Raw genomic sequence first — 12,187 nt, 5'->3', positions numbered from 1 at the left:
AAAGGTGTCATTTCATTTTATGAAGGAAACAACTAATTTCTTATATTCACTTTCCTTCAATAAGTTTTTCCACTCTTTCCTTCATCATGCTCGCTTGCACACAAACCTATAAATCCTTTCAAATAACTACTTTTCTCCTATGATTAGAAAGGGGAAAAAAAGACACACACACATATCACATCACAGCACCACACACACACACACACACACACACACCTCTACCTTGCTATTATATGCCACTCAATCTATAATGGTAGTATCACTTCAAACCCAGGTTTAAATCAATATCTTTAAACATTTTCAAAACCGTAACAAATTATATACTCTGTTTTCAGAATAAAAGTTTTTAGAAATTGATTCTAAGAGCCTACTCATTTCTTCTATGATTTTTTGTTGGGAAAAAAAAAGTTCTCAGACCTCCCACAACAAATGTGTACAAAGTCAGTAATTGACTTTTGTTATACAGAGCAGCTACAAAACATAGCAGTCCCCACGTTCAAAGAAAAGCTCAGTTTCCCTGTCCTATGCAATCAATAAGGCAATACCTGCCTCCAAACCTAGAAAGTCCTATGCTGATATCTATAGCCCATCAGATGACACATACCTTATCACCAACATCCACTTTTCTTCATGTCACTGAAAACATGCCAGCCAGTCTGCTGAAAATTAACAATTAGCTACTTAGACCACAGGCTGAGATGATCTTGATCATAATATGAAGTGAAGTTTAGAATCATACTGAGCCCAATTCCATTGTCCCTATTCTGTTGGTCTACAGCAGACTGGGAAAAATCCAGAATTTTGGATTGATTAGATGTGCCAAACACTACCAAGAAAAGAATTAAGGCACTAGAGGTTTAGATCCATACAGCAGTACAATAATTGTGGCTTGAGGGGGAAAAAAAGAAAGAAAAGCCTGTCTGCTCTGTGATAAAGTGACTATTTTTGGTACAAAAAACAATGTAGCACTCTCACTGACAAATCTGCAAGCGTATTTGAGACCAAAGAGAAACAACCATTACTGGTGTCAAGTATCAGAGGGGTAGCCGTGTTAGTCTGGTTCTGTAGAAGCAGCAAAAAATCCTGTGGCACCTTATAGACTAACAGACGTTTTGCAGCATGAGCTTTCGTGGGTGAATACCCACTTCTTCGGGCTTGCATCCGAAGAAGTGGGTATTCACCCACGAAAGCTCATGCTGCAAAACGTCTGTTAGTCTATAAGGTGCCACAGGATTCTTTGCTGAACCATTACTGGAGGTAGGAGGACAGTGACAGCAGTCATGATGTTGATCATGTTATCAAAGATCAATAATAGATTTTTTTTTTTTTTACAGATTTAAATTTACTTAGTAATTAAAGAGACCTCAGATAACTCAGCTTAACTGAGTTTATTAAACAATTGTTAGTCAGCAAATAACAGAAAGATATACTTTTCCAAGACGTATAGAACTGAGCATGCAGCCAATGACTGTTTGACTCCAATGCTGCCTGGTTGTTATAAGCATATTAAGCTGTAAGTAAATACTAGAGAGTTGTTCAGTTTCATTCTCATTATTTCCTCTTTTTTCCATACAGACATCTCTTATTTTTGGTATATTTATGGTTTTCAATTACATAATCAAACATCTGTTATTTACTTATGTCTTTTTGGCAGGTACATCATAGGCTGCTAACTTAAGGACTTGTTACTTCTTCTGGTTACTACATCACTAGAAGTATTAACAATTCTTGCAAAGGTTCCATCTTTCTGGTAATTCTAACAAGCTAATATTTTTCTTCTTAGCATAACTGCAGAGCATTATGGAGTCTGTCTCACAGACAACCTACAAGACAAGACTTTCACATCAGGCTTATAGACCAACAGTATCAGCCTTGTCACTTTAAATTTATTTATCGTTATACTTATTTAATTATGAGCAAAGAAACTATAAGTAAGGCATCCATGACTAAATTTCTAACATATTATTAAAGTCATATAAAGGTAGCAAATAAAGCATCATAGGACAACAATTAAGAGGAGCAATCATGGGATAGGAACTATTTGCACTAAGTTGTTGGTTCAATTTAGATTACTGATCAACAAGATATCAAACCCTGGCACACACTTTTAGCCCTGGTGTTGCTTAGAGCTACTATTCCAACCATCGGGTAGCAAAATCCATGAAAGTCATTATGTACTGTCTTCCTCTGGGTGTCTTCTTTGGGAAAGAACCCAGAATATTCACAGCTACTCACTGAAATGGGACCTCAATTATGGGGAGTGGCTGGAGAGGGGCTTTGACCTGGACTTGGGGTTTTCCCACTCTTTGGCACACCTCACAAGACCGGACATAAGTAGAAACATCCTTGCCCATTCCCTCCCAGTGGAACGACCTCCCCAAATGGTCTTTGGTCCTGTTCGCCCCAGCATGGCCACTAGAATGATCGTGGGCTAAGCTCAAGAGCTTTACCCGTTACTTAGTTGGAACTACCAACTGTGTCTGAGGATGCCAGTCTGTCTGGTGCCCACCAGAAAGAGTTTCCTTGTATAAAAGTCCTCTTTCTACAACAAACCAGGATCAATTAGAAGAGCTGCGAGGCGGTGGGCTGCTCCATGCTGCTGTCCAAGCTCCCTGGAGACTTTCATCTGCTTCCTGTTCAGCCTGGAACTGTTCCCTGGATGCTGGAGACATCAGTTCCTCACTGGATTGTGGACCTGGGCTTGGTCCCTCTGGAAGCGATACAGGTGATGAGGCTGTTTCCGTTGACTGTGAACCGCTCTCCGCTGGTGCACTATGTGTTTTTTCAGGCTCTAGCTGAGCATCTTGTGTAAGGTTATCTGCTGCTGCTGCCAGTGCAGGCTTGGTGGTGCTCTCTGGGGTTGAAGTTGTAGATGGGTTTGCAAGTGCTGGATTCAGTGCTGTCAATGGTTCTGGTACTGGTTGCTTCGCCAGTTCCGGTTCTGGGACTGGCTTTGGCTGGGTCTCTGGGACTGGATTCACTATGGCTGTTGCAGTTGTTGGCAAGGAATCCGGTTCCATCACCTCTGTCTGGGTCTCTGGTAACACAGACGGGGCCCTGGTGGAAGGCTCAAGAACAGGGATAGGTGTGAAAGCTTGCTTAGCCTGGCTGCGGGTGACCATTCCCACCCACTTGGATAGATTCACATGGTAGGCCAAATCTTCCCCCAGCAGCATGGGAATGGGATAATCATCATAGACTGCAAAAGTCCACATTCCTGCCCAGCCCTTGTACTGGTCAGGCAACTCAGCTGTAGGTAAGTTTAAAGATTTTGACATGAATGGTTGAATCGTCACTTGGGCCTCCAGGCTGATGAATTTGGGGTCCACTAAGGATTGGTGGATAGCTGACACCTGTGCTCCAGTGTCTCTCCATGCTGTAATCTTCTTCCCACCCACACTCTCAGTTTCCCTTCGCTCTTAGGGTACCTGGGAGACATCGAGGCCTGAGGACCTTGGGTGTGACTCTGGTGTAATGAACTGCACTCTGTTGGGGTTCTTGGGGCAGTTGGCTTTCACGTACCCCAGCTCATTACATTTAAAACATCGCCCAGCTGACTGGTCACTGGGGCGAGGTGGGTTGCTGGAGACTGGTGTGGTGGGACGATAAGGTGTCTGGGGTTTTCCTTGGGATGTAGGTGGGGCCTTGGGTTGCCCCCATTGATAGGGTTTTGTTTCGGGTTGCCCCTTCTGATATTCGCTCCAACTGCTACTAGTTTTTTTCTCTTCTGTGGAATCAAAAGGGTGGAGGACAATCTCCCCCGTCTTGATTACAGTTTTGGGCTTCCCATCTAGGATATACCTTTCTATTTCCTCAGGAATGCCCTCTAAGAACTGCTTCATTTTTATTAGGAAAGACAGATCTTCCAGAGATTTAACGCTTGCTCCTGATATCCAGGCATCCCAATTTTTTTCAATGTGGTAGGCGTGTCGGGAAAATGCCACGTCTGGTTTCTACTTTAGGGCTCTGAAGCGTCGATGGGCATGCTCGGGTGTTAGCACCATTCTGATCCTGGCCTTTTTTTTTTAAAAAAAGTTCATAACTGTTCATGTTTTCCTTAGGCATTTCAGCCGCCACCTCTGCCGCCATAACTTCCAATATCAGCACCGGGGAAGTTCCTTGTTTTGCACCATGATGTAGTCAATCTGACTGTGATGTAAACCATCAGGTGCATGCCACGTTGATCGTCTGGATGCTTTATGTGCTCCTAATGTGTTTGTAAGAACCAGATTGTTAGAGCTGGCAAACTCCAAAAGTCTCAGTCCTCTCTCATTGGTTACTGCATTACAGAAAGGGCCTCTATAACCTCGCCAATCTGCCTGTGCATCAGTACTCACTTTAGCATTCCAATCTCCTTATACAATCAGGATCTCTTTCTTGTGTACCTTACTGATGTCTTGGAGCGGATTGTAGAAGTCTTCAATTTGTTCATCGTCATAGTCTGTTGTAGGGGCATAGACTTGTACTACTGTGATATTGAACCGTACTGCCTTTAGACGGATGGAAATAAGCCTTATGGATATTGGATGGTATTCTCATACTGAATTCTTAGTATCTTTATGCACAAGAAATCCTTCGCCATTGACATGTTTGTCCTCTCTACCGTAAGAGAGTACATGGCCATCTTCCGTTTGCGCCTCTCCAAAGTTCTTCCATCTGATCTCAGAGATTCCCAGGAGGTGCCAGGTGTATGTTCCATTTCATCTGTGAGTTCTTTCAACCTCTCTATTTGTCTCAATGTCCTTACATTCCATGTGACTATGGTAATGTTATCTCTTCCATGGATCCTCTTTGTTGGGATTACACCAGTAGTATACTTGTTGCATCTGCCCTGATTGGAGACAGTTGGCGCAGTCATTATTAACCCGGGCTGCAACCAATCCAGGATAGACATGGTTGACTTGCACTATACACTGGTGTAAATCACGACAGACTGTTTAAAAGGGCCAGGTCCAAACTTATCCAGGCAGCTAGGGCCTTGATTATAAATATGATCCTGAAACGGACACCAAGGGTGCTATTACTGCTGAGGAAATATCTGTAGCCGGCCACAGCCCCAACCATGGCTTGGCCCTCATCCATGGTTTAGCCTTCCCCAAACAGCAACAGCTTCTGCTTTGGGGGAGGAGGGGCAGCCCATTCCCCGATATACTCCCCCGTTTTTGCTTTTTCAAATGCAGTCTGTGTAGACTTCCTGTCATGTCTAAAAGTGCAGTTTACACAGTTTCCTGTCTGAACCACAAACACCAGCGGAAGTCCTCACTGATGTGAGGGGCTTGCTTAAAGCTATATTACCAATTGTATTCATGCTTATGAATATGTAATCAATATGTAAGGAATGAGTGAGATAGTGTGAGTGTAAGAAACCAATCACAGGGCTTGAACCGAAATATTACCATGTAAGGATGATCGAGGTATATATGGGACTGTATATAAACCTATGGCAGTAGTGGCCAGAGAGAGATGTAACCCACGACATCAAGAACTCAGGACCAGACCAGAAGCAGTAGAGCACTCCTGCAGACCCAAAGGGGCTTCGGGGACTCTCGTCATCTAGTGGTTCAATCTCTAGGAAGCTGGAACCTGGCCAGTCTCAGTCACCTAAGATCGAAAGCAACATCTGCACCTGCAGCCTGTCACCAGTATGCATAGAATGTGTGCGCGAGTATAACTGTGCAAATAAGGAAAGCAAGCAATAAATCAGTCCTCAGTACTGCTTTAATTCAACCTTTGTTTGTGATTATTTCTTGGCCTGATTCCAGGGAACTGGCAACAGTATCTGCCTAAACTGTGTAGACATCATGGTTTTGAGGTTTCATCTGCAATATAGAGTGTGTGTCAAGAGCAAACGGACAAAAGATAACATTAGCAAATGGAAAATTAATGTAAGAATTTAAAAGCTTGTTCAGCCCTTTCAGTTATCATGTTACCTGTTCTTGGGATTAGCCAAGGAATGAGTCCACACAAAAAGGTGAACTTGAGGAGCGCTGTGGTTTGTTTATTGATGTGAGCTGAGCTTGTCTAATACAGCTATACTCTCACACTCATCACATTTATGCTGGCCGGCTGCAGGTGCGGGCATAGATGAATTTCGATTTTGCAGACGGCTGAGGCTGGCCAGGCGACAGCTGCCCAGAGATTGGCTGCGAGGCAACGAAAGTCCCTAAAGTCGCTTCGAATCCATGGGAGGGCTCTACTGCTTCCAGTCCGGTCCCGAGTTTAGTGTGCTGTTACATTTCCTTGTTGGTACACCTGACCTGGCCACCCGTCTCGAGGTTTATACCTTCACCAAGATAATACCATCATTCCATAAAAGGCGATATTTGCCTCTTTGCTTTGCCATTGGCTGTTACTCACACTATCTCACTCATTCCTTACATTAATTGATTACATATTCATAAGCATGAATACAAATTGATTATGTAGAGCAATGCAGCTTTAAGCAAGCATCTAACATCACTGGGAACTTTCCACTGCTTGTGGCTTTGTAACGGCATAACAGGAAACTGTGCAGACTATACTCAAAAGAGCAAATGGGGAGGTGTGAGGGGCGCACCAGCTATGGAGAATGGAGAGTCTCTTATTTACTAATCTGGTTTCTTCAAGCCCCTTTAATTCAACAAGCATGAAGTCCCCTCACCAGCAGTGGAAGACATGTTTAAAAATAAGGCTTTTTAAATGCTACTCTTTATTATTGGCTATCAATAATCCCTGACTGGAACTTGACAAGAAATAGCAACGTAACCCTTCTGCTGATTGTCATTAGCAGGAATAAGGGCCAGGTTCATGTGCTATCTAGAAGCTATGTTTTAAATAAAATACTTGGCTTGCGCCCCAACCTAAAAACCTTATTCTTTCTCAGGCATTAGGAACTTAAATTTAACCCCATCATCTTTGCAGCTATTCCTTCCTGCTCACAAGGACTCAGGAGTCCCTTGGAACATAAAACCACAAATATTTCTTTGTTTTGAAAAACAAACAAACATTTAAATAGTTAGCCAATTTCATGTATTTCCTAGAATTTCTTGTACTCATGCTAAAAGCTTTATTTCAAAAGTTGAACTATTGTAGCTTTCGTTCTTTTTATGTGTAGAATCTGTCAAAAACCAAGATATGCGGCCTTCCGTTGAGGCTTGCCAAATATGTGTGCTAGTTACAGTAACCACAAATGTGTCTACAGTCTACTGATATCTGAAATGTTAAGTACAAAACTTATATAAGAAAACGTGTGTAAAGGTAATATAAATATGAGCAAAACTGAGCTCAAAATTTGGAATGAAGTGAAGATATAATCACTGCAAGATTGTTCTCCAGATGGGTAATTTATTAATTTTGCTAATCTAACTTTCATTAATAAACTACTTAATTCTTGTTACCTAACATCTTATCAATAAACAAAACCCTCAGCAACTTAAAAGTAAAATTAGCAAAACCCAAATAGTATATAAAGGGGTATCGCTGACCCTACAATACCAGTTATTAGTTGCCTGGCTTATTGAGACAGCTCTTGAGTTTCTAATAATACTGTTAAATCAAACCACTACAGCCTTACCTCAGATCAGGGGTAGGCAAGTCTATGGCACATGTGCCAAAGGCGGCACACGAGCTGATTTTCAGTGGCACTCACACTGCCCGGGACCTGGCCACTGGTCCGGGGGGCTCTGCATTTTAGTTTAATTTTAAATGAAGCTTCTTAAACATTTGAAAAACCTTATTTACTTTACATACAACAATAGTTTAGTTATATATTATAGACTTATAGAAAGAGACCTTCTAAAAACATTAAAATGTATTACTGGCAAGCGAAATTTAAATTAGAGTGAATAAACGAAGACTCGGCACACCACTTCTGAAAGGTTGCCGACCCCTGCCTTAGATCTTAGTTCCTCTGTGCTGCTCACACATTGGGCATGGTACCCCAGGTTTTCTTAATACGAAACTATGGCACCTTACATTTTCCTATCTCCAGGTGGATTCAGGAAATAAATCAATGGGGACACAGCTCTTCTGTCTGGTAAATGATTGGTACAAACAAGAGTGCTTTCACCCAAAAATCTTTATTGAGTGTAAAGCACACACCTAAAATAGCAATGGTCTAGAACAACCTAGATATAGTTACCCAAAGTCCGAGATGTTATTGAATGGTCAGTGGCAGGTTTTTGGTGGCCAGCCTTCCTCCTAGCTGCTGAGGAGTTGGATGTCAGCCTCCTAGCTCATAGACAAGCTCTCCAAACTTCTCCAAAATTACCCACTCTGATTAATCTCTTCATAGGTTGCTCAAAACAAAGCTAATAACTCATAGTAACCCCTTGCTAACAATTTTCCTAACACCAGCAAGCAACTCCTAATCATAAAATCAGTAAAAACTCAGAATCAGGAACACCCAGCTCCAAGATCAGCCATCCACGCTTCCACCCATTCTCATGATTCTTTCAATTTTACTTTCCATCCTTACCAGAAAAACTGCAGCTATTTCATATGCTTATATAAACATCAAGTTATTTCTACCTACGTGGTATTCTCGCTTCCAGTTAGTGGTGGCTGAGTGCACAAAATGGCTGTGGTATTGTCAAATCAATTTCTCTTGCAACGGGCAGTCCAGTTCCTTCACTGATTATGGTCACTCACTACGTATGGTATTGCTTCCCAGGTGATGCCAGCTCATTAATAGCTTCTGTGGTGGTCTTCTGCCATATTTTTTTTTAGCCTTCCTTGCTCTTTTTCTTTCCTTGAGTGCCCAATTCAATGATTGCTTAGCATGTCTCCCATCCTCCATACAGTGTACATGTCCTGAGCACCTGAGTCTGCTTTCTTTAATAATATTCTCCAACATGTCCTGCTCTGTCAGCTTCCTTACTCTCATGTTATTTTGTTGTCTTTCCAGAAAATGTGTTGTATCTTTCTCAGCCATCTGTGATGGACAGCCTCCAATCTCTTTTTTTTTTTTTATTAGCCATGGTCATCGGCAAAGTGTCTACTCTGTACAGTAGCATGCTCAGGGATATTACATGGTGTAATCTGACCTTTAGTTTGGTGTGGAAACCTCTGTTTGACCAGATGTTGTTCATCCTTCCAAAAGTGGTATTTGCTTTTCTTAATCTTGTATGAATATCTTTATTGCAGCCACCTTCAAATGCCACCACACCCACAGAAAGAAGAACTCTGCTATCTTTGTGATTTCTTTTCCATGCATGTACCCCTTTGCATCTGTTGTCCAGTTTCTTATCTTAATTGTGGTTTTCTCTGCATATCTTGTCAGTCCAATTTTTGCTGTTTCCTGTTCTGCCTCTGATGTAAGGGCAGTCATTCCCTTCTACGTCATACTTGGTAAAGCAAAGCCTTCAGCAAAGTCAAGGTCATTTACTTCATCTCCACTAGCCCACTTTATACCATCCACTATCACTTGTTCCCCACTTCATCACCAACTCTATTTCTAATACAAAGAGGACTGGTGATAACACACAGCCTTGTCTAACTGCAGTCACAATGTCAAACCACTTACCCAGGCCTGTATCCAATCTTACTGTGCATCTACTTCCATCATATTAACTGCTTATTATGTTGATAAGCTTGTGCAGTATCCCATAGCTTCTAGCAAAATTCGACATGGTCTCTCTGTGGACACTATCAAATGTTTTCCTAAAATTGATGAAGTTGATTAAGATGGGTTTTTGCCAAACAGTAGTTTTTTTTATGATATGTTAAAGAGCCAATATGTATTCCAAATTGGATCTCCTGCATAGAACCAAGCCTGTTGTTCTCATAATATTCAATCCACTGCTTCTTCATTCTATTCAGCATAACAGTAGCCAATACTTTGCCCAGGGTTGAGATAGCAGTACAACACCTCTCCAGTTTGTGCACGAAGACCACCTTCTTTTTTGGCAATGCCACAATGATGCCATCTTTCCAATGTTGTACCACTTGTTCTTTCACCCATATTTTGTTAGAGTTTTGTTGACTACTCTATCAAAACTTCACCTTCTGCCTTTAATATCTCTGCTTGAATTCTGTCAACCCCAGTAGCTTCTCCTTGTTTGAAGACTTTGATGGCTGCTTTAATTTCATCATCAGGTGTTATTGGTTCCTCTTCTATTTCTAAATTAGAATCGGCATTTCCTTCAAATCTGTGCATGATCATTAGCTCTGAACAGTTTAAAAATGTTCTTTCCAGAGTCTGGCTTGTTCTTCATGCATTTTCAGCATCTGCCTCAGAATTTCTCATGGGCAACACCTACGATGGTCTGATTTTTCTGGAGAGGTCTTTCATTATTCTGTAGAGCTGCTTGAAGTCTCCTCACTTCTGTGCTGCTTCCCCTGCCTCTGCAGCTTCTCCTGAAAAAAAATAGTTACTCACCTTCTTGTAACTGTTGTTCTTCGAGATGTGCTGTTGATGTCCATTCCAACCAGGTGTGTGCACACTGCGTGCAGGCCAGCCAGAAGATTTCCCCTTAGCAGCGTCCGTAGGGTTGACCTGTGCGCCCCGTGGAAGTGGTGCCTTCATGGAGCCCAATATAGGGCCCTGTTGACACTCCACCCCCCTCAGTTCCTTCTTGCCAGCTACTCCGACAGAGGGGTAGGAAGGTGGCAATTGGAACGGACATAAACAACAAATCTCGAAGAACAATTACGAGACAGTGAGTAACCATTTTTCTTCAAGTGATTGTTCATGTCCATTTCAACCAGGTGACTAACAAGCCAAAGTTCAGGAGGTGGGGTCGGAGTCATGCACTGATTGGCGCACAGCTCGTCCAAAGGCCGCATTGTCTCTGGCCTGTTGTGTAATTGCATAGTGCATTGTGAACGTATGTATCAAGGACCACATAGCCACCCTGCAGATTTCCTGAGTAGGGAATCTGTGCCAGGAATGCCTCAGAGGAGGCCTGGGCCCTGGTGGAGTGAGTGGTAATTGACGGAGCGGGCACCTTCGCCAGGCAGTAACACTCCCAAATGCAGGATGTAATCCAAGATGAGATGCATTGAGAAAAGACAGGGAGGCCCTTCATTCTGTCTGCCACGGCCACGAAAAGTTGGATGGACTTCCAGAAAAGCTTAGTCCTCTCTATGTAGAAGGCTCGTGCCCTACGTACATCCAGCGAGTAAAGCCTGCGACCCCTATCGCAGGAGTGTGGCTTGGGGGAAAACACTGGGAGGAAGATGTCCTGGCTCATGTGGAATTTGAGACAACCTTAGGGAGAAAGGCTGGGTGAGGTCTGAGCTGGACCTTGTCCTTACCAGATGGAGAACCTTTTCCACTTGGCAAGGTACGTTGCCCTGGTGGAGGGCTTCCTACTGCCAAGGAGGACTTGCCTGACTTGATTGGAGCAGGACAGCTCCACGGTGTTTAGCCATGGAGCATCCAGGCCGTGAGGTGGAGCGACTCTAGGTTCGGGTGCCTGAGTCAGCCATGGTCCTGGCATGATCAGGTCTGGAACCAACGGTAGGGTGAGTGGTGCTGCCACGGACATTTCCAGGAGAAACATGAACCAGTGCTGGTGCGGCCACACCGGCGCTATCAGTATGATTCGGGCCCAGTCCCTGCAGATCTTGAAATGCACCTCGTGGACCAGCAGTATTGGTACGAATGTGTAGAGCAGGCGCCCCCCCCCTTCCGCACACAGGAGAAGGAAGACATCCGCGACGGACCCCGGGCTGTGATTCATGAAGGAGAAGAACAGTTGACATTTCCTGTTGCTGCGAGTGGAGAACAGGTCTATCTGGGAAGAGGCCCAGAGATGGAAGATCGAGCTCGCTATGTCTGGCCGGAGGGACCACTCGTGGCCATGAAAGGTCCGACTGAGACTGTCCGTCAGCTCCTTCTGCACTCCTGGGAGGTATGACACCTGCAGGTGTATCGAGTACTCTATGCAGAAGTCCCACAGCACGAGGGCTTCCCGGCACAGGGGAGAGGAGCGTGCACCCCTCTATTTGGTGATATAGAACATCGCCGAGGTGTTGTCCATGAGGACTGAAACGCACCTGCCTGCTATGTGGGTTTTGAAAGCCTGGTATGCCAGGCACACCGCTCTCAGCTCTCTGACATTGATATGCAGAACAAGGTCTGCCTGAGACCAGAGGCCTTGAGTCCTGAGGTCTCCTAGATGAGCTCCCCAGCCCAGATCCAAGGCATCTGTCACCAATGAGAGAGATAGTTGATGGCTGGCAAAAGGCACTCACACACAAATCA

General features: G+C 43.7%; 2 protein-coding genes across 6 annotated transcripts in view; one reads left to right on the top strand and one right to left on the bottom strand.

The window, feature by feature from the left end:
- The window catches only part of LOC120373450, a 62,290-nt gene that overhangs the window by 11,431 nt on the left and 38,672 nt on the right, over positions 1-12,187 (top strand). The window lies entirely within an intron of this gene.
- ATF7IP2 (activating transcription factor 7 interacting protein 2) overlaps positions 1-12,187 on the bottom strand; it is a 64,387-nt gene that overhangs the window by 37,047 nt on the left and 15,153 nt on the right. The window lies entirely within an intron of this gene.

This window comes from Mauremys reevesii, linkage group 10 (genome assembly GCF_016161935.1).
Source record: "Mauremys reevesii isolate NIE-2019 linkage group 10, ASM1616193v1, whole genome shotgun sequence".
Lineage (NCBI taxonomy): Eukaryota > Metazoa > Chordata > Testudines > Geoemydidae > Mauremys > Mauremys reevesii.
This window is presented reverse-complemented; position numbering and strand designations above follow the sequence as displayed.